This window comes from Chaetodon auriga, chromosome 1 (assembly GCF_051107435.1).
Source record: "Chaetodon auriga isolate fChaAug3 chromosome 1, fChaAug3.hap1, whole genome shotgun sequence".
Lineage (NCBI taxonomy): Eukaryota > Metazoa > Chordata > Actinopteri > Chaetodontiformes > Chaetodontidae > Chaetodon > Chaetodon auriga.
This window is the reverse complement of record NC_135074.1, coordinates 21093512-21102486: the sequence shown is the minus strand read 5'-3', so window position 1 is coordinate 21102486 and position 8975 is coordinate 21093512.

The window sequence follows — 8975 nt, the reverse complement described above, 5'->3', positions numbered from 1 at the left end:
TCTGTGCAAAAAACAAACTGTAAAAACAACTCTGTGCAGTTTTTCTCGGGGTTTGCGCTAACATACATGAGCTAACTAGCTGCTGGTTATAGCTTCATAATTACCAGACAAACACAAGCTTGATATAATTCGTCTCATCTAGTTACCTGTGTCTAAATGAGTGTATTTCCCAAAATGTCAAACAATTCCTTTAAAACCTTCTTTTGAAGTAATGGAGGAACCCTGAGTGTCCCCTTTATCTTCAGGTCATTCTTAATTCATGTGTTCCTATCTTTACTTATTGAACGTCAGCTACAAGCATATGACACAGTGGTGGTGACAGAGAAAGAAGAGGCTGTCTGTGCTTTCTTATGACCAGTATTTGTTCTGGTGCTAATCGAACTGACAGAGTCCTGGCTTCTCGGGTTACCCAGCCAGGTGTCAGAGCTCAGAGGGCTGTTACCTGAGCAGGTGAGAAGTGTTGGAAGTTGTGGAAGGGCAGGTAGGCGATCAGGTTTCCAGTGTCCCTAATGAGTGACTCATGACCTCTGGTTATTGAGGAGGGGGTCATAACTTTGCTGTACCACAAGCCAAACGCCTGTCGCTGGTCCAGAGACATGCGCTGCAAGTTTCTGTTAATGGTGTTCCTCCTGGAAAAAAATGAAAAATGAAATATTAAGGTTTTGTTTAAACTTGTGTGATATCCTGGAGCTGTTGTAAGAGTTTCATTGAGTATTTGCCAAACACTGTATGTGGCCTGCTTTTAAAGATTGCATTTAAGCTAATTAATTCTAATGGGACATTGGGGAAAACAAAGCCAGGAACAGAGAATAAAGGAACTATTTGACAGTTTGGGAAATGCACTTATTCACTTTCTTCTGAGGTCTATCTGTCAAGTATGAATCTACAGCCAGGAAGTAGGAAACCTAGTATAAAGACCAGTAACAGGGTTAACAGATTCCTTCTCAAGGCAAAGAAATCTGCCCACCAACACCTCTACAATTCACTTATTAACACATTATATCTCTTTTGTTTAATCTGTGCACAAACCTACTGTACGTGTCATGAATGGTGTTATCTATGGAGATAGCCAGGCTATCTGTTTTCCCTGATTTACAATCTTAATGCTAAGCTAGGCTAATGGCCTGCTAGTCATATGTCATACTGATATGATCTAACAACAGACTCATTTGTTGTTTCTTGAGAGGTGGGGGAGTTCATAGTTTTTTATGTAGTGTTTCAAGAACATTGTTTTGCACTCCTGAGTGATGTTGTAATCTTAGATTTTATTGTACCATCCCTTGCTGGGCATTTTGGCTACAGGTTGCAGGTTGTAGTGATGTTCAGGTGCACACTGTCTGCAGACCAAATCTCCCCTGAGGGACTATTAAATTTGACATGAATTGTACTCTGTCAGCAGATAGCAGAGCGTAAAGCACAGAGTAAAGACCAAAATAGAACAGAGATGAGAGTGTGTCTGCAGTTCTTTAGAGGCAGCTGAAGTCAAGCTGAAATACAGATTTTCTTAGTGTTCTGTTCTACATTTAATGCCTGGTTGAATCAACAGCAAATACCTACACACACATTAAAAGCCCTTTCTAGATTGAAATCTAGTGAGTGACTACTTTCCTTTACTTTGTATTTATAATGCATGCTCCTGGCACTTCAGGGTGCAATGACACATCACATCTTGCAGAAGCCTGACACCAGGGCTGTGTTCAGGTAGAAGCATAGTGTTTGTAGAGAAGTGAGATTGCATGATTGTGCACAGCTGAAAAACTCAGTAACCACTTTGTTTTGCACACATAAATAATACAAAGTTGGATTTCTTTTGCTGCTATGACTATGCTATGCTATGTTTAAACCTTTTACAGGCACCTGTAAGAGCATTCAGAATATGAATATTTCCATTTAGTCTCATCCCGAAGTTGCCTTATTTATAAGATCTTAGCATAAATGAATCTGCTACTATGTCCCTTGTCTGAGCTTGGAAAGGTGCTTGACAGTGTGTATTATTCAAACAACACTGTCCATTTAAAAATGCAGGGACATGTTAGCGTGACTGAACACACCTTGTCAACTAGAAACACTTTTAGCCAGCAGCTTTAAGAACAGGTTCAGTCTGGAGGTGTGCACTCATTACTGCCATGCCTGAGGTGCAACAGCACCTCTAAACGTGCGTTGCAGAGAAACATGTCTATACAATTTCCCACTTGTATTAATAAAGTACTCCATTGAACAATTGGTCCAGTTAGGGGTTCTGGCACAGTTTCTACTGACAAGGTGCAAGGAAGGAAAACTCAGGCAACAGAAAAACAGCATTCATGTTCAATTAAAGAGTGTGACCTTGAAGAAAGCAAAGAAACAGTCCCAGTCATTCAGACACAAGTGCACCAGAGAAATACCTCTGACAGAATAAGTGACACAATAATAATTAATAACTGTGCCTTGTAATGACGAGCATTGGGTTCATTACGAATGAGGATTGCATCAGTAGAAATGACTGGCTGGCACCATCACTTACACATTGATGTTGTTCTGCAGTAAGGGCAAAGCTTGGATGTCAGCAGGGGTGGCTGCAGCCAGCAGGGGAGCCAGCTCAGGGAAGAGAGTACCATCTTTTACCAGGTGGGTCTGGAACAGCACTGACACCATGGTGGACAGGTACTTGTTGGGTAACTGGCAAACAGAAGCAAATACCAGCTCCATGTTAGCAAGGATGCGATATTGTGTAATGTGTTATCGTCTACGACTGAACAGATGCCATAGCAGTGCAACGGAGAACAAATACTTGCAGGAAGGAACAGGAAACTTGCTTCATGTTGTTAGTGTAGGTTTCACATGGATGTGTAATGGTGTGCTCATTAACCTGCAGCGTGTCCTTTTTTCTGCTATAGTACTGAAGGATCAGTCTGACGGTGGTGATGTGGGCTGCACTGAGCATAGACCTCAGGCTGTTCAGCGGTATACGAAAGTACTCCTGGATACATGAACACATAAGGATATGAGTTCAAATAAGCATAAAAAACACAGTTAAAAAGACACACAATGTAAGGCTGCGGCCATGCTAACAGCTGTGCGAGGCTGTAAGTCGGCACAGCTGTGCTTTGAACTCAATGCTAATGTCTGCATGTTAACTTGCTGACAATGACTAACTTGTTGACTAACATTTACTGTGCTTACCATTACCTACCAGGAACAGCCAGAAGATTAGACCAGTCATTTGCATTCATCCTCTGAGGATCATGAATGTTTGTGCAAAATTTCATGGATATCCCTCAAGTTGTTTCTGAGATATTTCTGTCTGGACCAAAGCAGTGAGCTGACCAACAGCCTGGCTTTGCCTAAAAACTGAACATTGAAGCTGTGGTAAAATCACCTTAATGACGAAGAATTCATCACTGGTCACGTCTCTTGGTGTCTGCATCAAGCTGGTTAAGACTCTCTGTGGGGGGGGGGGGGGGGGCATACACATGGTTGAGACACTATGAAGTGAGACATTACTGGTCCCATACAATCTGGAAGTCTGACACACAATTGTAACTGTCAAATCAAGTGCGAGCCAGTGGAGATTACACCCAGAGGAAAACATTCATTATGTTGATATCGATGACAGGAGTGTAACTGTACACCGGCTGTAGGCTGGCTGTACACTGGGGGTCAGCTCCTATACAATGACACTAATGGTAACTGATATGGATGAATAATTACATAAACTGTAAAGTCAATGAGTTGTTCTACCCAGAAAATGATTGAGCCTATATGAATAAAAGATGAGGGAGAATCACACTATGGTCTGATTAGCCTACAGAATACATTTACAAAAACTTACTAAAATATAATTCATTAATTCTCACAGACAAGCAGATTCCTGTTCAGCCTTAAAATTGTCTAAGCACATTTTGCTCATAACGTCATTAAGTGGTATTTTCTATCCCAGACTTTTAATTGCAATAGTTAGATTAAAGTATCCAGAACCTTTTCAAATAACTGCTGAACAATCAGAGTATTTACCCCAAAGCACTGCAGCAAAACCCTTTTTTTGTCGAAGTTGTGTTCCCTCTCAAGATAGCGAACGACAGATGCTAACACATTCAGCCTTATGTTCTCAGTGACATGCAGTGAGGTGTTCTGGACTTCCTCCAGGGCTAACAGGATCACCACAGTGGTGCTGAGTGCCTGCTCCAACACTGAGGCCACAGGTGGAGTCAGCAGATCCTCCACCCTGGAACTCAGACTTTCCACCCAGCAGCGCACCATCGTCTGAAGAGCCATATTCTGACTGGCTCCAGGCTGACAGGCTGGGGTGAGGTCAGCTGTGCAGGTCAAGTTGAACCGCCTCACCAGGCTTCTGGCCAGGCAAAAAGTAGGGTCTGTGGCATTGTTGGTGGTGGTGGTGGTGTTGGTGTAGTTGGTGTAGGTGTTACACATGCTGCCCACCCACATACTGGACGGCTCACGAGACAGCAAAAAGAGAAGACCAGCATTAGGGCAGATAGAGGAGACAAAGCTGGCCTGGTCATGCTCCCAGCAGAGAGTCAGGAGTGCTGCATCTGGAAGAGATACACTCCAGCTGGAGTACTGGCACTGCTCTGCGGGGTCGAATCCAGTCGGGCCCCCTCCTTCTCCCCCATCTCCACCGGGAGATACTCCAGGATTTGAATGGTTGGCACAATGCTGTATTAACCAGGTGTTGTCCTGATTGGCCAGCAGGTTCTGGAGGACAGTATCATTGGCGCAGACTTTGGAGGTGAAGTTAAGTGGGTCCATCTCAGCGCAGAGAGCTAGTTCAGTCGTGTCCACGATGATGGGAAGCGTCCACTCAGAGTACTTGCACACCTAAAGAACAGATTGTGAATACAACATCAGAATACACACATACATACAGTTCATGCATTGTCTATGTAGCCATCTTGGTTTCCTTCTATGTCATGTGACCCAGGTAGCCAATAGTTCATATGAAACACCTTTTTCCTCTCCCTTCTCCTGATTGGTTATTGATAGTCTGACAAATGTCAGACTATCAATATCATACCATGTCATGCAGGTAAAATACTCACCTGTGGTAACACCTCCATTTCCTCTATTTCATCTAGGTCTGCGCAGACTGATGTCAGCCATTTGTTCTGAGGGTCTTGCAACAGCTTTTCAAACACGGACGCTTGGCAGCAAACATTCTTCTGAAAAGCAAGCTGATCGTGCTGCCAGCACAGGCCGACCACCGAATCGTCCACCTCCCGCTCTGCCCACGTGTGATAGTCACACCAGCCTCCGATGTTGAAGGGCTGGGTCGGCTCAGTGGGTGGGAGGCTGAGAGAGGTGTTGCAGTGAATTTCAAGCCAGGCATTGGCCTCGTTACGCAGCAGGCTATTTAGAAAAGTTTTGTTCGAGCAAACCTCTTGGGTAAAGCCGCTGTGATCAAGGCGTATGCACTGTGACAAAACGTCGGTAGTAATCTGCGTCACATCATGCCACTCTGAGTACTGACAGGAATCTAACATTAACGAATTCATGTCAGGAGGAGATGGTGGAAAGGGCAAGTTTGTGCAGTTGGGCATGAAACGCCCGTTTTCAGGATTGGAGAATAAAAACATGAAGAATCCAGTGTGCTCACAGATGAGTTTGGTCAGTCTGGGACCGTCCAGGCTCATGCAGAACTCCAGTAAGGCAGAGTCCACCACGACTGAGGGCTGGTTGAACCACATCTCATAGACGCACAAATGACTCACCATGTACCCAGGGTCTGTGGAGGAGTTGCCACAGTAACCATACAGCCAGTTGTTCATCTGATCTGAGAGCAGCTTCCTCATCAACAAAGCATTGCTACACACCTGCTTCACAAACTCCTCGCGTTCATTATCACTACACAGCGACACAAGGACAGCATCCACCAACTCGTCCTCCAACCAGTTGTTGTAGTTACAGGCGAGCTGTTTGAGGTTGGAGGCTTCTCTGGCTGCTCGGTGAGGTCCAGAACGAGTCTCAGAGGAAGGGGTGATGGCCGGGGAAGGCTGTGTTTGCCCAACACTGCAGTCAGACGACCTGCTGAGGAGTGGAGACACCAGCGCTTGAATAACATAACACGTGTTGCTCCACACCTGCTCTGTTTGGTGAGGGCTGAGGGAGCTCAGCGCCTGGCAAAAGGTGAGCACAGATGTAGAGTTTTCCATTCTTGAACCTGTGAGGATGTCAGCACACAGCGTATCATTGAGACTGGCCAGATTGTGGCGATCACACTTCAACAGGATGTCATGGTTGTTGTCGGTGTCCTCTGAGACGCTTCGTTGGAAGGGGCCGCTGGGAGTATTCTGGCACTCTGTCCCTGGATATGTGCACAGAGACTGATCTGGAGCCAGGAAGATTTCCAGGAGCATGTCAATGATGGATTTACTGAAGGACCAGCTCACATTGTGGTTGATTCCCCTAAAAACAACATTTAATCATTATTAAAATGCATAGAGATTTAGTGAGAGCCTCTCTGGCTTATGTGTGTTTTGCTTCAATGGGACATGGAGGAAGATGCTAATTAAAGGAGCCCTGTGGAGTTTTCATATAATCACACACATGTTTTATTTCATCTTTGTTTATGAGAGATCATGTTCTGTCCATCCAGTGGGCCCAACAGATGGCCCTGAATACTACAACACACATGAGCTTTGTACCTTTGCTAACATGTTTGTCCACTGTTTGCACTGCTGATTCAGTTGGGAGAGGTTTGTGCTGTAGAAGCTGGAGAAAAGCTCAAACTGCGAATCAACATTAACATGTCTGTGGAAAGCAGCAGCAGCAGGAATGTGTAATGCATGATCTATGACCGTGAGTACAGACACAATACAAAGAAGATGGGGACACATCTTAAAAACATTGATCTGTAGCGCCACTAGTGGTCAAAAGCTCTACAGGGCAGCTTTAATATGTAAAAATGGTGAATTTCACTTACCACATAATGAGCTGCTTGAGATCTCCTGCAGAACAAGAGAGGAAAGTTGAGGAAATGGCATGACTCTACTCAGATGTTTATACTGATGAAAAATAATGTTTTACCTTGCTCACAGGTCTCTGTTCCATCCAAAGATGGTATTCGAATTCCAAATTGTAAAGCTATTTTGATATAGTCCATGGGTACTTGGAGTAGCATTGCCATGAACTCTGAGATGTACGTCACAGCTGCATCCACAGCGCCGCTCACAGCGCTCATGAAATTCCCAGAAAGAGGGAGACTTGACATTATGTTTAGAAATGTCTGCTGGAAACCATTTAACGCCGCCGTCGTTGATTCCCCCGCCCTGAGGTAGGTCCTGAGGAAGATGTTTGACCCCTCGTCCTTGTTCAGCGGGGTGCAGGTCTGGGATCTCAGAGATGACACAAACGTCAGCAGCGGCTTTCCTAACTCCACACACATGGTTTTTGTCAGTTCTGCCTCCAGTCCACAGTCCTGTCTGCCAGACAGAATACAAACTACAGTTCTGGGAAGGTCATCAATGAATCTTTCTCTCAGCAGTGGCTGAAAGACGGTGTACAAGTTACTCAGAACACTGTAATATGCGTTGAAGTCAAAGCTCTCCTCTGTGGGTGAGATGCTGAAGCTGCGTGCACTTTCAGTTTCACCGGACAACGAGTGGATTCGGTTAATGACTTCCTGGATTTCCTCCTCTAACTTGGTGGCCTCGTCAGGAGTCTGGTCTGTCTTTCTTTGTATTAACTTGGATTGTGAATACACCTGCTTCACATCAAATGTGATCCCTGTAGACATTAAGGAAACACAAACAGGAAAAATATGAATCACTGTTGGCCCACAGTGTGAGAAAGTTTATCCACAGCTTGCTACTGTGGAAACTGAAAAGTCTCATATACAGCAAATGAAGGATTGTGTGACATTTATTTTTATGTTAACCTTCATTTAAGCAGGAAATTCCCATTGAGGTTTAAAACCTCTTCTGCACATATGACAAAAAAACAAACAAACAAACAACAAACCTTGTTACCTTGGTCAAAAAGTAGCACACTTTAGTGTATTAGAAAATATAATTTATTTGATATTTGTACTTTATCTAATGTGTGTTTGACATAAACTTTTAAAATGAATGCCATTAAATTCTACTTATATGTATTAAAAGTGAATATACTCATTACATCACTAGCTAAAGCAGTATTTCAAAGAACTTATGTAAAGTATACTTATTTTCAAGTACTTTTTAACACATTATTAGCATGCTTAATTAAAGTGTACTTTAATTTCACTTCATTCTAGGTGTATTTCCAACACATTGGTGATAAAATAGAATTGCAGTGAACGTGTTTGAATGCTCATCCATCATGATTTTCACTGTTGTACTTCAGTACACTTCAAGTTTGTAAAGCCTCGTGCCAATTCACCGTTTACACTTCAAGGATACTCAAGTGGTACTCAAAGACTACTTGAATAAACTAAAGCATACTTGAATAGTTGTATACCTGTATTTGAAAAAATAGTACAAAGTGTACTTAGTACATTCTTCAAAAAGTAGAATTTAATACTCTTTCACCTCGGTTATTACTTGCAAGCGTGTACAAGCACGTTTTTCCCTCATGACCAAATTGATCACAACATTGATCACATGATGTTGCACCTCAGTGGAAACACGTTTTTTTGTTTTTTTTTAAATAGTACATACATGCCTGGTGGTTTTTGATTAAAACTCCATTGAAAGCTCCCTTAAATCTTGTTTTGTACTTACCAAACAGGATGCACACTATACAAGCAACTGGCGTCGACCACATTGTAACTGTCCTCAGTCAACGCGAGCAGATCCCAGATGATAATAACGGTAAATAAATCCACGTGGGTTTTATCCTGCTGCTGTGGAGATTTTCAGCTGAGGCAGAAGAACCGGACCGAGGACCGGCTTCATGTTGGATAACTCTACCGAGTCAGTCTCTGCAGAAAACACGTTGTCATCAAGCTGTCGCTCATCCTTCACACTTCATGTTCGCCGCAGGTCGAGGTGATGATCCCT